We start from the raw sequence: 20130 nt of genomic DNA, 5'->3' as shown, positions 1-20130 counted from the left end.
AACTTGCCTTGCAAATTATCTTCTTCATCAGTGGCTTTTGATTTCTCCATTAAAAATAATGCCAAGGAGGGGAATCAAATCCTTACCTATAGGGAGCAAACCTACGGTGAAGACCATTCGCCTAACCCTTTCCGAATGTCAACCTTGGGGAATCGAACCTTCACATATAAGAAACAAACCTACGGTGAAGACCATTCGCCCAATCCTTTCAATTTTCTCAGGCTAGATCCTTTCATACTTAGTGATTACCAAGTTAATCCTTCAATATCGAACTGAAACATCAATGTGTAAGCGAGATGTGACATGTGAAATCATAATTCAATCAATGTTTAAAACTTCTAATTATAAATTAATAATTCAAACTCAACTGTGGAATCTATTAGATAGCTAAAGCCAAGAGACGTAAATCCCCAACACTCCGTATCTTATAATTCTAAATCAACGATGGCTGTCAAAATCACTTTGAATTCACAAGAATTTTCAGAAAAATATTAAAAAATTTCACAATTTTTGCTCAAGACTGAGAAAACACTGATTAGGTGACCTAATCGCCCACTCCCAACCTAAAATCTACATTGTCCTCAATGTAAAAGAATTAAGCATGCAATGCACATGGGATAACGAAAGTAAAAGATGAGTGATGGAAAGATAGTACTTAGACAAAGGAATCAAGAGGCTTTCTAAATATATCATCGTGAGAGCGGGTCAGCACAAGAGTCAATCCAACAAAAGCAAACTATCTTAAACAACATATAAAGCAAACTATCCTAATGGCATAAAATCGACTATCCTAGAATGACATCAAGCAACTATCCTAGTCCTATGAAAGTAGGGAAAAAACTACTCAGTCATGCCATAAGGTTCCTCTTCCAGTTAGTATCTTGATAAATTTCTCAGTAGGTTCCTCAACGAAATCATCCAAAAGCCATTTTTGCAATAGGCTTGTCACGCCCCAAACTCAGAAATCGGGCTCACAAAATTTTCGATCTCAGAATCTGGTGCCGATAGCCTCCGTAGTACCCCATTCTCGGCTCCCAGCCCATTCACCAGGTTCCGATCCTGAGATGTTACGAGGAGAATTTTCAATGTCAGTTTGATTCATAATAAGCATAACCAAAGACAACCCACAAACAACAACTAAAAACTCCATCACATTTCTACTATGATAAAAAATTTATAAGTACAGTGTGCATAACGGGAAATACAATGATGATAGACAAAAGCTCCAAAATGATCTGTTACGCGCTCCTACCTCAGTGCTGCTGTGATCCAACGTCACCTGCATGCAACGGTCGTGCATAAGCTTATGCAAAGCTTATAAAAAGCTTAGAGGGTGGTGAAAGTGTGTGCGCAATGGAGTTTTTGGTTGTTGTTTGTGGCTTATGTCTTTAGTTATGTTTATTATAAATTAAACTGACATTGAAAATCCTCCTCGTAGCATCCCAGGATCGAAACCTAGCGAATGGGCGTTGGGAGCCGAGAATGGGGTACTATGGAGGCTATCAGCGCCAGATTCGGCAATCTAGAATTTTGTGAGCCCAGTTTTCGAGTTTACGGCATGACAGAAGTACGCTGGGAGCCGAGAATGAGGTACTACGGAAGCTATCGGCACCGGATTCGGTGATCGGGATTCCTGTGAATTCGATCTCCAGGTTTGGGGTGTGACAGAAGTTTGGATGCCCTGGAGCATGAATGTTCAAAGAAACTTATGTACCTCAGCAAAAAATTGACGTTGATTCACCTGCGGTATCTAAAGTATATATGATTTACTTATGTCAGAAAAAGTTTCAAAGTTAGTATCCCATGGTTAATCAGATACTAGAGGTAGATAAAATTCAAAAAAATTTTCAGGAAGTGTAGTCTCAACACATTCCGAAGTTCCAGACTTCGGTTCCATTGTCAGCTCCTCCTCCTTTAATGGTAAACATTTAAAATCTGGGAAAGGAATGGCTTAAGAATAAGGGTTTTCTCAGTCCGTAACAACTATCGAGATATTGTCTTGCAAGGCATTCACTATGTCTTTTATCATGGGATCGTTTGAATCCGTGTGTCAAGCAATCATCCAAAAAGTTGAAAAATTCAACTGAGAATGACTTATTTTTCACATTGAAGTTCGTGATGATCTGCCCAAGAAATTCATCGTCTTTGAATGGATGCATACTCTCTTACTCTTGCCCTGCACAGATAAATTGAAAATCAATTGGGGAAGCATCGATGTAAACACTCTGTTCATTGAAGCTACTTAGTAGAGGCATTGAATCGTCAAAAGTGTACAGTTCAGATAGTGGCCTCAACTGGATGGTTTCAAATTCTAGAGTCATATCGAGCAACTTGTCCTTCTCTTGACTCATATCATCATTCAATTCAGAGGAGTGGTCCAAACATGTTTCACAAGAGTTAGAAGGGTCGGTTGTAAGGGGCTCATCCTCCACATTTAAATCAGGCTTGTCAGATGAGTGGAGTAGATCCTTATAACCGATCATTTCGTGTACTTCTTGATCATTGACCTGGACCATACTTGAGATTGATTCTAGGGGAATTTTGGTAGCACATTCATAATCGTCATCTCAATACGCATTTTCGTCTAATTTCGTGCAGTGCACACTTGAGATAGGATCGCTTTCCTCACACTCTATTCTTAAATTAGGTTGAGGTTCGAATAAACTAACATTTACCTCATCATTGAAATCATGTGTGTTATGTGAGTGAAATGTGTCACTATCATTATATTTAAAAGACACCCATGTCTCCTGATCATTCTTTTGAACCGTCATCGAGATCGACTCTTTGGGAAATTAAACCATATGCTCATTAACATAATCCAACTCTTCATTCCAAATTACAGAGTTCTTCAAGAGTGAGTTAGGATCACTTTCCTCGCATCGTATTTCTAGATTGGGTTGTGGTTGAGATGAATAAGCCTCCATTAGTCTATCGAGGCGCGAATTAAGCGCTTCTAACATTTTTCTAATTTCTACAAAATAGTCTATGTGACTCTGATATGAATTCTCTTGAATCGTTTTAGGTTGGATCTCAAAGGTAGGAAATCCAAGAGAATAATCATTATAATAAGTTGTTAGTTCATCTTCCCAATTTTGATGTTTCCATTGGTTATAGTCATACGGATCATAGGTAGGGGAATATGAGGTTTGATAATAGTCTTCATTCCCATAATTATGATCGCGTAAGGACTTCGTAACTGATGGAGCATAATATTCCAGTAGTTTCTCGATGATGGTTTGAGAAAAATCTTGAGATATAGGTTGAATTCCATCATAATCATTATACATTTCTCCCCAATATCTTTTATCCATCTCAGCATATTGACATACCCACTCTTCCATGGTGAAATCTTAACTCTGAATCTAATCCTAAAAAAGATAAAGGAAAAGATCCTACATGAGTATAGAAAGTAAGAAGAGAGAAGAAGTTAGAAAAAAGTTATCAAATTAGAAGTTCCTATGTTAAGATCCTACAAAAGAAAACAAAAGAAATTAGTTTCTAAAAATAAAAATCCTAAAGTTAGAAAGTTTCTAAAAACAAAAATAGAAAGTTAGTTTCTAAAAAGGAAAGTTTCTAAATCTAGAATTAGAAAAAAAAAGAAAAAAAATCCTAGAATTAGAACGTTTATAAAAATAGAAAACCTAAATAATAATAATAATAATAATAAAACAGAAAAACTTAGACCTAAGTTAGAAAACCCTAATCTTAACCTAATTCTAAAACTAGTTAATTTCATAAAAACGTAACCGTTAATCCCCAACAACGGCGCCAAAAACTTGTTCACACCCCAAGTATAGGGTTGTGATGTAGTAATAAACTCGGTAAGACCGAGGTCGAATCCACAGGGACTGAACCTTGTACGTAATCTGAAAATAACTCAAACTAGGACTAGGATAAGATGAAATCTAAATCAGGTAAAAGGAATAGAATAATTGTGAAATATTACTCTAAAACTCATAAAATTCAAAGGTAGGAAACTAGGGTGTCAAGGATCCACTTGTAACAATTGGGAAGCTACCTTACATTGATTCAATGACACAACCGGAATCAAAGTCCTATCCTATCCAATTGGTAGGAAAAGATTTGTCAGATCTCTGAACTTCTCATCTAATCATCAATAGATAAAATTGGTGAAGAGTTGGAAGTGATTCCGTTACCTAACCATGCCCAGAAGATGATGGCAAACAACAGCAATTTACCAATCTCACAGCCAATCATAAGAGAATTGTAAAAGTTAGGAGTGATTCCGTCACCCTACCATGCCTATGGGACGATGGTGAACAACAGGACTGCCTAATTTCACAATCTCAATTCAAGAAGAAGATATTCAAAGCAATCGCAGATCCATTGTAATTTGAGTCACAACAAACTATTAAAAACTAAAAATATTCCTTCATAATCAAACTAGAATCCAGGAGAGTTCAATAAACATGAATCAAAGCAAAGCAACCATCCTAATCATGCTACAAGCTTCACCTCTTAGCCCTAGCTAAGAGGCTTAGTCTATCATAGTCATGCTACAACTAGGAAAAGCATGAACAAAGAAAAACAAAGAAAGAGAAAAGACCTGAAAAACCAGCCGTACTCCACGTCTCTCTCTCTCTTCCCTTCCTTCACACGTCCAGATCTACCTCCATGGCTGCCCAGGATCCAGGATTTCCACATCCTGATGAATGCCTCTCACGTCCTCTCTTTCTCTCTTATATGGGCAGCAAAGAGCAAGGTCGGTTGCTGGAGAAGGTCGGATGGAAGAGTGTTTCTGCGTAACCTACTTACGCAGCCAAGAAAACGAACGGTAAAACAACCACTTTCCTTACTTCTTTTCCAAAGAAACAACATCCCTTGGGGCATTTTTAGATGGTCTACACGATGGACTGTTCAGATCGGCAGTCCGATCACTGGTGATGGGCCACAACCGCCCTGAAATCCCGAATTTCCCGGACCCGCGTAAGCCTTACACGAGTTGCGATGACGTGTTTGGTGGGCCCCATAGTGATGTTTTTGGTGAAATCCACCCCATTCACTGGATTTCTGGCAAAAAACCAGTCGTGGGGGGTGGTTTTGGTAGGTTCTAACATGGCCCACGTTACCAACTCAACTCGCCGTTCATCCTGCGTATGACGGTGGAAATATCTTGATGGTGTACATGGGCTGAAAAAGACATCTACGTGGGTCACGCCCCACCTCTGGACATATTGAATGGTTTGGATCGTTCATGTGGGCGATCGGTGGAGCCCTCTATCAAAATCAACCCAAGAACGTCAAGACGCTGTTGCGTTTTTGAAATTTCGAAGGAAGTCAGTCAAGAGACGGTTTGACCGTCTCAGCGTTGCCGTGCATGGCTAGTGCACTTGTGCACTACGCACACCCAACTCAGGTGGGGTCCACGATGATGGTTCTAGGAAATCCGCTCCGTCCATCCGTCTTCTATCCTCTTATAATGGGTTGAGACCAACTTTGAAGCATATCCAGAACTCAGGTGGGCCTAAAATCAATAGTTTATAGGCTGATCTATCCATTGGGCCACTTTCAAAGGGATCTAAGAGCTGAAATTCTATGTGTATAGTTAATTTATGGTCCTCAGGCTAGATATAAATTTTTGAGCTGAACGGATGGTGAAAATCCTATGATCTTGCATTCTAGACGACTTTCTGGCCTCTTTGGACCCAATCACTTGATTTTCTCAGATATCTGGTGTGTATATTCTTCAATCTTGGTCCCCTGGAGTCCGTCCCTTGCCTTGGTGACTTTGGAGCATTAAATCCATGCTTTTAGTACCTTTTTTCAGTCCTGACTCCTAATTTCACCTTGCAGCACAGACACGACTAAAATGGACCATTAAAAAGTATCATGTTTGTAAAATCAGGTAATAATTAAGGTCTAATATGCAATACTTGACCCTCAACACTAGGCAGAGGCAGTTACATGTACTGTCTATCTGCTCAATAGGTGTCTGACTAAGAGTGTCATATTCAAGACACCGCAGTAAGCATGGAGTGGATACAAGCCGAGCGTAGCGCACCTTACGATCTTTGGGTCTGTCGCTTACGCTGAAGTTTCAGAAGCGAGAAGAAAAAAGCTTGATGATCGTGACGAGAAGTGCATCTTCATCGGCTACAGTGAAGAATCGAAAGCGTGCAAGCTCTATAACTCACAACCAATAAGGTGGTGGTAAGTAGAGATGTAGTGTTCTGCGAGAAAGAATCCTGGAAGTGAAACCAGGAAGATTCGACCAAAGAAAGTCAGGTCAAGGCCAAAGAATATGAAGAAGAGAGACATGCATGTGAATCAGGAGCAGACACCCACATCACCCCCTTTAGATCGCAGAAGTCCAGGAGTACGTTCCATCTCTCCTTGAAGCACTTCATCAAATCAGAATTCAGCTAGCACACACTATAAGAAAAGGGAGCTTTAGCCTCGTTTCAAAATTGAGGTTAAAAAGGTTAAAAATTGAGGTTAAAGCCTTTAGCCTCAGTCTTGCCTCAGTTATCCAAACCGAGGTTGAAACCCCCGTGGCTAAAGGCTTTAGCCTCAATTTTAGCAATCGAGGCTAAAATGACTTTTATAGCCTCGGTTCTTCAAGTGAGGCGAAAAGACCTTTTTAGCTTAAGTTTTCTCGAAATGAGGTTAAATCAAAATTTTAGCCTTCATTGTCTCCAACTGAGACTAAATCCAAATTTTAGCCTCGGTTGCCTCCAATTGGAGCTAAATCTATTTTTAACCTTGGTTCTCAACAACTGAGGCTAAAGCCTTTAGCCACGGGAATTTCAGCCTCGGTTCTCAACAACCGAGGCTAAATCCAAGCCTCGGTTACATATTGAGGCTAAAAATGTTTAATTTTTTAAAATATTTATGTAAACTACTAATCCATTCATTCAATCCACTCATGAAACAATCAATCATGAAAGCCATAATACCAACAAAATAGTTAACAACTCAATTAAACAATCAATCTCACTTGTTTACTATTTAAAGTTTTCAAAACAAACTCAATCAAACTATTACACAACATTAGGTTCCACAAATAATACAAAGTCACAATGCAAGATTTGGGTATGACTTGGTTATAGAGCTTGCACGCTTTCGATTGGTTGGCTGATGAACAACTACAGCTTGTTCGGTTGTCTGAAAGCATCTGCAAAGAAGAAGAACTCGCCATTAGCAATAATTTTGTGTGCGACTGTCCATGTGTCAAATGAACACAACTCCCCGTACTATCTTCCCTATTACAACCCGAGAAAGTGACTGAACCCAAAAACAAAAACAGAAATAACTCCGCTTTTAACCTGTTGGAACATCAGGTCAATGGAATCTTGGCAATGGTGCGTCTTCTTTGATTGGAGAAATCGCCACCCCAAAAACATTTTCTGTTCTAAATCTCACAATCCGGATTATGGTTTACAATCTTATAGTGGATTAAGTAGTAATTTACATTAAAATTAAAATGTATGATCTATTCTCTGTTTTATGTAAAATCAACCATGGAAATGCTACATTCAGAGGGATCTCCTCAATTAGGAGATTTACGGAACATGTTAGGTTGATGGAAATGCTGCACGATCACAAACATCTCACCTCATATAGGGATAGATGGGTATGGAAATCTAGTAAGACTGGAGCTTATACAGTGAGATTCTTCTACCTGATGCTTCATGATCCCCAGTTGCAATCTCACAAGGATCTGATCCAGTACATTTGGAAGTTCCCAGATCTACCCTGAGTTGGTGGCTTTTGGTTGGTTTTCTGGCAAAAAACAAGATACTAATGCTTGAAAACTTGAGGAAGAGACATGATAATACCTAACAGATGCATCCTTTGCCAAAAAATGAGGAAAATGTGGTTCATCTCTTCTTAAACTTCACATATTCCAGGAAAGTGTGGACAGGTTCTTTGAGCTACTGGAGGTTTGCTGGGCCATGCCTAGGAAATCTGCAGAGTTGTTGGCAATGTGGCACTTCACTAGGAAGGGTATGAAGAAAAGGAAGATATGGTGCTTGGTGCTTTTGTGCATCACTTGGTTGATTTGGTTGGATCATAATTGCAGGATTTTCAATGACAAATCCTTATGTCCAAATCAAGCATTTCACAAGGCTAAATGGTTGGTTATGGAACAGGCTAGGCCGGATGCTGCATTTGGTAGGAGCCAGATAGAAGCCTTTTAGGGCAGCTGGAGGATTCCTCTTCTTTGTATTAGCCAGATAACTTCCCATGATCCCATCATCCATTTTGTTTCCCCTCTTAGTTTTCTTTTAATAAATATTCAGTTAATCGAACATGCAAGATTATAATAATAGCACCCATCATTTCATATGTAAATTACAATATCAATTTGGATATATAACCTATATGTATACTTAGCGGTAAACTAGATTATGTATGCTCGGTAGTAATCTATATCATGTATAATTAGTAGTATGTACTGGAGCAACAGAGAAACTAGATTATGTATGCTCGGTAGAATCTCCAGTCATTGTTGTACCTGCTCGAACTCTTCTTTGACTAAACAGAGAAACTAAAGACGTTACCAAAGTGACTCCTGCTGAGGGTCCATCCTTAGGTACAGCTCCTGCTAGAAAATGTATATGAATATGCTGATTCTCAAGCAAACTGATATCCCCAGCAGCTGAAAACTTAAGATCTGCTGCTCTTGCCCTTACCTACCAAATTAATGAACATTTAAATAAATAAATTACATAAAATCCCAAACGTATATTTTTATTGAAAGATAAATCCCAAATGTATATAACAATCATTTGAAAAAGAAGCTTGCATGACACAACTACAGGCCTTAGCTAAAGAATCTTTGAAATTTTCCATACCTAAAGAATCTTTGATATTTTCCATACCTAAAGAATCTCCAAAAAATGATTCATTACATGCCTGATTCAATTCTTACTTGAATTTTGAACTCTCTAGACTAGTTTTTTTCTTTTCCTTTTTATTTTTTCTTTTTTGGGTCATGAATGAATGTCAGTTGAGGAATTTCATTTCTGATGAAGTCTGTCCTAAAACAAATAAGATACATCAGCAATGAGGATTTCTGAAATAGCCAATAGGACGAGGTTAAAACTGAACATGAAATTGAGACCACAAGCTAAAGGTTGCCCATCATGGAAACGAGGGATGCATGCATGAGGAATGGGGTTGCCATTTAAAACCATGCTAGCATCTGTGACTCATAAGAACCGAACAATCCATGTCGGATAAGAAGAAATGAACAAAAATTACCCATGTTAGAGCTATTTGAGTAGATTCTTTGATAACATCACCAAGTTGGCCAGTGAGATGCAAATCACCCTTTCCCACCATTGATGTGGCCTCAACGAACTGGACGTCTCCACCAAAGGAGGTCCAGACAAGCCCAACTGATACTCCAGGAGTTGCCATACGTTCTGTAGTTTCTCGGTCATCAAACCTAGGAGGCTGCATACCAGTGTCAATACAAAATATATACCCTCAGATTTGTTCACCATATGAATAAAAAAACATAAACTCGACACATTAGCATAAAGATAAAAGAGGTTCTTGACTAACAAGAAAAAAGATATATTACCCCCAGTATCTTTTCCAGCATAGTCTCATCTACAACCAATGCTGGGGTACTCCTAAGAGCATTTGATATTTCATGTCCGTTAACACCCATTGGAATGACTTCCATTTCAACTTCAGCACCATCTGCAAGTCTTGTATCAAGAAGTCATTCTGCCATCGGGTATACATCTTTGCTGACTGGAACTGCACATTCTTGCTCAGCAACTTTGACAGCAGCTGCATGAGCCAGGGCAGCTAAGTTACTCTCCAGATTTCGCACACCAGCTTTAGTATATCTCTGAATCACAAGCTTCACCATATCATACAACAATCACAACAAACATACATAGATCAACGAGATTATATTAGCATCATTTTTTTTCCTAATTTAGTAACACGGTCATCTGCAGACCAATGAAAAACTGTTCCATGAAAGAAAATTGGCAGGCAATCCCTGAAAGAGTCGTAAACTACCAGTAACATTCTACTCCTAATGCCCTTTGACCCCATAACCAAGTATCCTATGCTAGCATGTACAGAGAGAACCTCAAACAGAGTATGCATGCACGCACACACATTCTATTCAAAATGTTAGCAAGTGCAAAAGAATGGGAAGCAGGAGAGGGTGCAATGAGGCTAAATACTCTACAGATATGCATGCATGCGCACACATTCATGGATACTGGAGACAGCTAACAGTTATCTTTCCTAAGATGTTGATGCATCTCCAACATGCCAACATGTCAAGTCTTTGTCCGTCCTCCTAAAAACCAAGCTAGGAAAGCAAGATGTTGTGGCTGTTTCTCGCCATGTAAAAGTTCTGGCAGTTAACCAGAGTAGGTACCAGTTTTATTACAAAAAGCAGTATTAAAATTGTTCACTACTTTTCGATGTTAAAAAATATCAATGAGGCAACAGTATTAAAATAGTTAACACCCAAAATCACATAAATAGTAACATGAACAGCTTTTGAACTTCATGAGCATTGTTAAAGAAAATGTGAAGGATGTAAACATACTCCCACAGTTCCACCATATTCATTTAGAACAATAGCCATATGAACCTTCCTATGCGGAACTCTCTCAGCAGATTCCACACGGACATTGAATCTGTGATATCATCCAAATTTCATCATTCATTTTGAAAAAAAAGAAGAAGAGCTTTATGGAAATTTATAATGCAAAAGTGCAGTATAACAGTCTTTCAGCATAATACAAGGCAGGGTAACCGTCTGTTAATTGTATCACTTAGCATTAGATGTTATGGACGCTCCATTCCGAATCTATGATATAAAATAAAATTGCAAAACAACTTTACAGATAGCATGTAGCGAGTTTCTCAACTACATAATTAAATGCAAATAAAAATTACCAGGTACAAAGTAGGTAGGCTTATGCGCAATTGCTCCCACAGTAGAACTTTAGTTTATCAACTTTCGAAAGCAGATTGATCAAATTGTCCCATGCCATAAAAAGAGTGGCAAGCACTTACACTCCTAAACATATTGCAAGCAAGTCTCATGAGCACAAGTGAAATAAAAAAATCAAAACCATAGCAGAACTGACCTTTTCAACATAATCCAGCATATCCATTGCATATGCAATACCCACTATATTGTCAACACGCTTTTCTTCGGAATGACTCTCACAAGTGACAAACCCACCAGACTTTTCTTTGGAAATCTTTCCCATGAACTTCTTGCCATGGGAGCTAGGTAGGGCCACTGTAATGTTGATGAGAAATTCACCTCGTCCATTTTCTTTGCCAAATAATTTTAGGACACGAGCTAAAAAAATGAGATAGAATCAAAACTCAAGTGAACCATATGTATTATATCTAGTAAGTAGTGCAGAATGATCACCTACCATTTAAAACTTCTTAGGAGCTACAGAAGTTTTATATCCAGCATCCAATAAAAAAGAAAACGTATTATATCCAGCATTGCAACATCTAATTTAAATAGAATTAGATACACAGCTGAACATCAATCTAATGAAGGAAAAACCTATAAAATGCAAAATAAAGAAATCGAACAACAGAAATAGTTCAAAGATGACTTTAGCTTTTGAGAGTTTTAACATATCAAAGAAACTCATGAAAAGCTTTAAAGGAAGAGCTGAACAAAGATTGGAAAGGAAAGATAGATCATATTCCCTTGGAGGAAAAGAGAAAGAAACACAAGAGGTCAGATTTCTTACAAAAATTCAGTGAAAATGAGCAAGCCAAAGGTTTGGAAACTCCAGAGATCCGAGCTTCCGCGTTGATTGAGCTCCGATCCGAGAAAAAAATGGTAGATGTCTCCAAAAAGGAGATGGGAAAACTCAAATTCCAAGGATTCAGTATCACTAAAGCCAGCAACCCGAAAACCTCTCGATTCCTCTCCAGAAAACTCTGAAGTGACAAACACAAAGCACCTTGAAGATCTCCGATGGTCAGATCCACCTTTACAAACAGGAAAATGGAACAGATTTTTAGAAATTTCAGGAAAAAATCGGGATTTCAGAGGCTTCTATTCTTTCTCAGCTATAAACCCTAGAAACCCCCCGTTTTCTCTCCAGAAAATCCCGGTAATGCAGATCAAGGAGTGCGTGGAAGAAACCTAGGATGGAAATTCCAGGGATTTTCAGAATGTAGGGCATTGGAGAGAGAGAAAAGGGATAGAAAAACCAGTTAGAGCTTCTGCAACCCTAGATGCGAGAGGATTTCGTCGGTTTCCTGCTCTCCTTCTTTATCGTTTCCCTACCTGTCTCCCTCTCTCTGCATTTTTTTTTTCTTGCTTTCGGACGAACGACGGAGGCAGGGACGGAGGGTATTATAGGAGAAGGGTAGAAGGATGGAAGGAGTTGAGGATGGCGCCGAATGTATGTATGTCATACATGCATACATGCAAAGGAATGGAGCATCCATGCGCGTGAGAAAATCCCAGGGGAAAACCTTAGAAAGAGAATGAAGATCTCTCTCGCACTCTTTTTTATTAGACTTTTAGCCTCGGTTCCTATACAACTGAGGCTAAAAAGTAGACATTTGGCTTTTCTGTGAAATCTTTCCTCATCTGATTTCATTTGAAATTTCTTAATTTTTTCCAAAATTTTCAATTATGTGAAATTTCTTAATTTTTTTCAAGATTTTTAAATTCAAAATTCTTTTTTTTTTTTAATTTCAAAAATTTTCAAAATTCTTAATTTTTTTTAAATTCTCAATTTTTAAAAAAATTCATACTTTTTCATAATTATCATTTTTTATTCTTAATTTTTTAGAAGTTCTCAAAAATTTTTAAAATTCTTAGTTCTAAAAGAATTCAAAATTCAAATCTTTTTCAAAACTCTCAATATTTTTTTTTCAAAATTCTCAATTTTTTTTTTAAATTCTCAATTTTTTCACAATTGTCAAAACATTTAAAAATTATTAATTCCTTCAATATTCCTAAATATAGACTTTTAGCCTTGGTTCTTATACAACGGAGGTTAAAAACTAGACTTTTGGCCTCGGTTCCTATGCAACTGAGGCTAAAATGTAGATATTTCACCTTGGTTCCTATGCAACTGAGGCTAAAAAGTAGGCCTTTCACCTCGGTTCCTATACAAATGAGGCTAAAAGGTAAACCTTTTGCCTCGATTCCTATGCAACAAAGGCTAAAAGGTAGACCTTTCGCCTCGGTTCCTATGCAACTGAGGCTAAAAGGTAGACTTTTCGCCTCGGTTCCTATGCAAATAAGGCTAAAAACTAGACTTTTTGCCTTGGTTCTTATACAACTAAGGCTAAAAGATGACTTGTCGCCTCAGTTCCTATGCAACTGAGGCTAAAAGGTAGACTTTTCGCCTCGGTTCCTATGCAACTGAGGCTAAAAGGTAGACTTTTCGCCTCAGTTCCTCTGCAACTGAGGCTAAAGATGAACAAGACACATTTAGCCTCCATTTTTTCAACTGAGGCTAAAAAATTGTGGCTAAAGGCCTATTTTCTTGTAGTGACATCTTCATCCAATTTTCCTTCACCCTTGGCTCCTATAAAAATGAGAAGCCTCAATGACATATACGCAGAAATTGAGGAAGTGAAGTTACTTTGCCTATATGCGGACCACGAGCCTCTCACATTTGAGGAAGCTATGAATGAAGAATGTTGGAGAACAGCCCGAGGTCTTGACGTCGATTCCCTAGTGGGGGTGGCTAATGTTGAAGTGTGATCTAACAGTGGGTGTACTAACAAGCTAACAAAAGAAGAAGAAAAAAATGTTAGAGAAAGGTTATGGAAGAAGAGATTCATGTCATCAAGAAGAATCGAACATGGGAGTTGACCTCACTCCCTAAAAGCCAGAAAACCATTGGTCTCAAATGGGTGTACAAAATCAAGCGGAATGACGATGGTAAGATCGAATCATATAAGGCAATGCTCGTAGGAAAAGGTTACAAACAAAAATATGGGGTAGACTATGAAGAAGTTTTCGCCCCAGTTACTCGCCTTGACACTGTAATAATGATTATCTCCCTTGCAATTCATCACAGTTGGATGATCTACCAACTGGATGTGAAATCTGCATTCCTAAATGGAGTACTTGAAAAAGAAGTTTACGTTGACCAACCTGAAGACTTTATTGTGTAAGGGGAGGAACATAAGGTGTATCAGCTGAAGAAAGTCATGTATGGGTTGAAGGAAGCTCCTCGTGCTTGGAATGCACGGATCGACAACTATCTTCAAGAGAATGATTTCGTCAAATGTCTGTATAAGCATGTCGTCTATACAAAGAAGAATACCCATGGTGATATGCTTATAACTTGTTTATATGTTGATGATCTGCTGTTCACTGGGAATAGCCAGATGATGTTTGAAGAATTCAAGCAACTATGTTCAAAGAGTTCGAGATGACTGATGGTGGATTGATGTCCTTCTTCTTAGGCATTGAAGTGAAGCAACAAGTTGGCGGCATTTACATATCCCAGAAAAAGTACACAAAGGAACTTCTTGAGAAGTTTCATATGGTCGACTGTATAGCCGTAAATACACCTGTTACAACAGGCCTAAAGCTCACGAAAGATGAAAAAGGAAAAAACATCGACTCAACCCTATTCAAGAGCCTAATCGGAAGCTTAAGGTACCTCACAATCACTATGTCAGATATAGTATATAGTGTTGGGCTTCTAAGCCGGTATATGGAAGCCTCAAAAGAGTCACACTGGCTAGCTGTAAAACGAGTATTGAGGTATATCAAAGGGACTATTGAATTCAGTCTCTTTTATCTATACGATGATGAGGCAATGCTGTATGGATAATCTGATAGTGATTGGGATGGTGACCAAGACGAAAGAAAAAGCACCACAGGCTATGCTTTCTATCTTGGGTCGATGGCATTCACATGGAATTCAAAGAAGCAGAGTGTGGTCGCCCTGTCCACATATGAAGTTGAGTACGCAGCAACTTCATCCACTGTATGTGAGGCGATATGACTAAAGAATCTGCTAAAGGAGCTGAAGGATCCATAGAAGCACTACAAGAAAAATGACCTTTACCGACGGCCAAAACCACCCCTAAAAGTCTAAAATACCGCCGGTATAAGAATTAGCGGCGGTCCGGCACGTGAGGGGGCGTTGCTGTATCTTTTACCGGCGGTCGCTCATTTTTAGCGGCGTCGTTAACGGCCGCCGCGAATAGAAGACTTTTACCGGCGCTTACTATACTTTAGCGGTGCTTCTGTGACTACCGCTAAAAACTATAAAAGCGCCGATAGAAGCAACAAAAGTGCCGCTAAAAGTCAATGAAGCGTCGGTAAAATTATACAAACGCCGGGTAAAAGCGATAAAAAAAGTCGTTAAAGTGATAAGAAACGCAGTGTAAATGTTGTTAGAAACGCCGCTAAAAGATGTAACAAGTGCTGCTAACAGATTGGACAAACGCCGGTAAAAGTGCCGATAATAATAATTCCTGTTGATTCTTTACTAATCCTTTCACACAAATTCCTGTTGATTCTGACTAATCCTTTCCTATAATTGCTGTCCTACAATCAAATCTCCATCGATCTAACTATCAAATTTCTATCTGCATAACTATTAAAACCTATGATTGAATGACAAGAATTTAAATTACCCAATAATCTAACATTCATCAAGACAACAATTAGCACAATATCAACAAAACAATTAATGGTCAATTTAAAGTTTTCAAAACAAACTATAAATGTCTTCCTTTCCTAGCCTTTCACATGAACTGCTTCAGTAAGGTCCCCTTCTAGACCAATCATATATCTTCCTTTCCTAGCCACATCTTCTGGCAAATGTCTACAACACCAACCTCACTGGCCATAATCACGTGTCCACTATGTGTGATGTACATGTAGGCCCTTTTATTGCAATGAGCCTAAATTCCTCCCTGAGAAGTTTCCCTGCAATGGGCTAAGAAGCATAGCTGATTCGGTAAGTGGCACAGCATTGAGACTATAATGCTTGGAGCTGTAAAGTGCTGCAGAACCAAGCCCTCTATTTGTTGAAGACTTGAACCTTTATAAACAATCAAGCCTATGATAAACAAGAAAATAAAAGGACAATCAGCTTCACAAGTCACCTCTATAGTTGGGAAAGTGTCACAGTAAAAAAAAAAAATTGTCATTGTATCAATTGGAACTTTTCTTCTCTTTTCTTTCTTTTTTCATTTCCTTTTTTCTTAATGATTTGCCTTCAATTGGAACTTCAACCACATTAATAAATTGTCATTGTATCAAACTATACAGTGCTACAAGGCTTACAAGCACCTCAATACAACCCGTACTCAATTGCTTGCTGGCAGGTATTGCAAATCATAAGCAATAAAGGAAACCAAAATTGGCCTTATAAAAGAAAACTAGTAAGAAAAACATACCAAGTATGAAAAAGTTTAGAAAGAAAAAGCAAACAAAAGTCATCACCTGATATTCTTGAAGTGGATTTCGTTGCTAGTCAGGCATGTACAAGAAGCATCTAAAACCTGAAAAAATAAGAAAACTCAACAGTCAGAATGTAGATGATAAATATGATTCATTCAGTTCATTCACATTCATAAGATTCCATTAATTTACTTTAGGGCCCGTTTGGCCGCTCGAATTGGATTGGAAGGGATTGGAAGTTAAAGCCCGGGATTGGTCGGGCGTGCTAAACAAAGTCGGTAATCTAATCCCAATCCCATGGATCTTAAGACAATCCACTGACAACACCATCATTACCTTTAAATCCCATCCAATCCACCCTAATCCGTTCAAATTTGCCTGGGACATGTTTGGTTCGTGGGATTGGAAGGGATGGGAAGGTTTAATCCCCAGATTACTGGATAGAGCAATCCGGATATAGCAATCCCATGGATCTCAAGACAATCCACTGACAACACCATCATTACCTAGAAACCCATGCCATCCATCCTAATACCATTCAATCCCTTCCAATCCACCCGGCCAAACGGGCCCTTAGATACTCTAACAGGACCATGATAGAGGTGGTGATAATGGACAAGATGGCTTTTTCACTCGCACAAGATAGGGTCCTAGATCGGAATTTTGGCAACCAAGAAAAAAAAGATCCTTGAAGCAGACCCTAAGAAGCTAGGACAAGATACTTCTCTTCTACCAAGTCTATCCAACAAAGAAAAATAAACAAGGTGCAGCCCGTAGTTTCTAAATGCTAAGTAAATTCCTAGCATTTCAATAGCAAAAGGAAACGAACCAAAATCGCAACTTGCTATGAGAAACTAATGAAAAACAAACAAAAAAACAACAATAAGGCCACTAAATCCTAGCTTTTTTAACATAAGATGCCTTAAAATGTAACCGAAAGGAAAACAAACACAATCTAATTCTCAGGCAATATCCAACCAAAACTTAGATATAAACAACTCTGCATGGTCCTGCAACCCCATTTAGAAAAAAAAAAAATCACAAGGAGAGATGAAATGCTGACCTTCTGCTTCTTGATCCTTTCATTCTCTCCTTCCAGACGTGAAACCTTGTTCTCCAGCTTGTTCGTGTATGCCTGCCACAATGAGGAATAAATTCTCAGTCTTAAAAAAATAGAAAATGGAAGTAACTGGTTTTCAAAACAAGCAACCTGATTTTCCATTTCATTTTTTAATGGGTGCATGGTTGTATGATGAAATCCATGTTTTTATGTGTGTATATGCATGCATGAATGGATGGAGTATGGATGGATGTATGTATGCTTGCACGGATGGATGGATGAGGTGTGTTTGTGAATGTGTGTATGCACGCATCATGATGGATTGTGTTCATATATTTTATCCACAGTCTCTAGCAGCAAAGGCAGAAGTTTTGGAGCTATTTAGTGTTGAAAAGCAAATCCGTAGTTCTCATAGTGGTAGTCTGAATTTACAACTGGTGCATGATTCTTTATTGTCACTTAAACTCATGTTTAGGACTTTTTTCTTGAACAAAGCGACTGCACAACAATTGGCTACGTGTGTTTCACCAATTTTACCAGAACCTGCTTTGCGTAAGGCTCACCATACAGGTCCTCTATGGACTGTTTTGCAAATAGTACAGAGTGCTTTACCTGCGTTTTTTGACTGCTTTGGGAGAGGCATTTGATCAGTAAAAGTGAAATGGTGAGGATTGATTTCAATAGAGATTTACTGCAGTCATCATTCACAGAGATTGTTACTTCTGTTCTTGACAAGAAGGGAACAGAAGAGGCTGTAAAGTTCTTTAATATGTTGCAGCCATTGCTGATGGAGATTCTCTTTTTAGAAGGATATAGTGTTGGCTTGAATGATTTTGACATTCCCAAGGCTGTTACTGAAGATATAAAGAAGAATATTCAGGACATATCACCTTTGCTGCTTCACTTGAGATCAAATTACAATGAACTTGTAGAGTTGCAAGTGGAAAGCTACTTGAAAACTGTAAAACTGCCTATCATGACTCATATTCTAAAGTTATTTGCTTTGGGTAATTTGATAGATTCTAAAAATGATTCAGCTATCAGTAAGGTTGTTCAACAACTTGGCTTTTTGGGGCTTCAACTTTATGACCGAGGAAAGTTTTATTCAAGGAGTTTGGTTGAGGATATGAGTTTCCACTTCCAAAATAAGTATTCTGTTAATGGTGTTGACTATCCTTCTGAGGCATTTGGGTTAGTTAAGAGCTCCTTTTTTCAAGGTCTGACCCCTTATGAAGACTTGGTCCATTCCATATCATCCAAGGAAGTGTTGATCCGTTCTTCTAGAGGACTTACTGAACCAGGAACTTTGTTTAAAAATCTAATGGCCACACTTAGAGATGTCGTTATCTGTTATGATGGGACAGTGAGAAACCTCTGCAGCAATTCTATAATTCAATTTGAGTATAGACAGGTGGATGAAAATAGTCCTGGAAGTTCTCTTGCTGGTGAACCGGTTGGTGTATTAGCTGCTACTGCAGTATCAAATCCTGTATATAAAGCAGTTCTTGATTCTTCTCAGAGCAACAACTCTTCATGGGAATCGATGAAGGAAATACTTTTGTGCAAAGTTAACTTCAAGAAGAATCAGTAGGCCATTTACAGCAGTTCCTGGTTCAGTAAGTCCTGCATATAAAGCAGTTCTTGATTCTTCCTGTCGTTATCTGTTTCACTCTTTGAATGTTCAAGTCCCATTTACAGCAGCCACATTATTTAGGCCAATTAAATGTTTTGAGAGAGCAGCTGAGACAGCAGCCGCATATATTTATTTATGGGGACTGGACTGCCAGTGCCAATAAGGGACCAAGGCAACAATTAGAGGGAAACAGCGCATGAGCTTAACTCGCAGACACAGTCCAATAACTGTTGCCATGCTACAATATCTTAGCTGGATGGTTGGAGAATGGGATTGGTTTTCGATACTAAAATCAAAACCTGTACAGTGAAATCAACATATATATGTACCCATCAACCACTCTTTGAACTGCTAAACACACCCTGGAACCTACATTTCATGAATAGTTTCTAACATCTTACATCAAAAAATCATTCAGGCTGCATTTGGCTCATGAGCATTTCACAGGCATAGAAAAACAAATTTATGACTTTGGAATTTCCAGTCTTAGGCTCTTAGTAGGTTTCTGTAAATTATGAAATATGAAGAAAAATCTCTTTAGTGGCAACCAAATGTACTCTAAACTAATAACCATTAAAGCAGAATAAAATTATATACACACAAATACAAATAGGCATTATAGCATATGCAAGGTTAACAAAATCTGGTCTATAGGTTGGACATTGTGACAGGCATGGAGCACCACATGTATTAGAGGAATGATCAGAATTGTATGATGATCCCAAAGTTTGCTAACACATTAGATTTTGTTAAAGTGTTTAAATCGGATCATTCCACAATAGAAGACACTAACAAAGCAAAGATTTAGATTCAGGCAACCACGTATTTATGGGCTATGTAACAAGGAAATGGAACCTTTTTAAAAAAATTCCATGTCAACACATGCCTCTATCAATATTCATCGTGTGTTACCACATTGGACATAACACAAAAAAAAATTTAAAAAAAAAACCTTTCATGATTATTACAGTTATCTTTTGTTCTTATGATACTTTTAGCATAATATTTATCATCTAGTTTTGGGATTTTTAACATATCAGAAATCACAAATGTACA

At 38.3% G+C, this 20130-nt stretch overlaps 1 long non-coding RNA gene across 1 annotated transcript; it reads right to left on the bottom strand.

Annotated features, from left to right (window-relative positions):
• Positions 1-10291: 10291 nt before the first annotated feature.
• On the bottom strand, positions 10292-12246 carry LOC131249851 (uncharacterized). Its single transcript, XR_009172875.1, has 3 exons — positions 11733-12246; positions 11100-11320; positions 10292-10643 (listed from the first exon to the last, which is right to left on the bottom strand). It is a non-coding gene; the product is annotated as an uncharacterized LOC131249851 (long non-coding RNA).
• Between the last annotated feature and the right edge of the window lie 7884 nt (positions 12247-20130).

Source organism: Magnolia sinica, chromosome 6, assembly GCF_029962835.1.
Source record: "Magnolia sinica isolate HGM2019 chromosome 6, MsV1, whole genome shotgun sequence".
In the NCBI taxonomy this organism is placed as follows: Eukaryota; Viridiplantae; Streptophyta; class Magnoliopsida; order Magnoliales; family Magnoliaceae; genus Magnolia; species Magnolia sinica.
The sequence above is the reverse complement of the archived record's forward strand: the minus strand, read 5'-3'. Positions and strand labels throughout refer to the sequence as shown.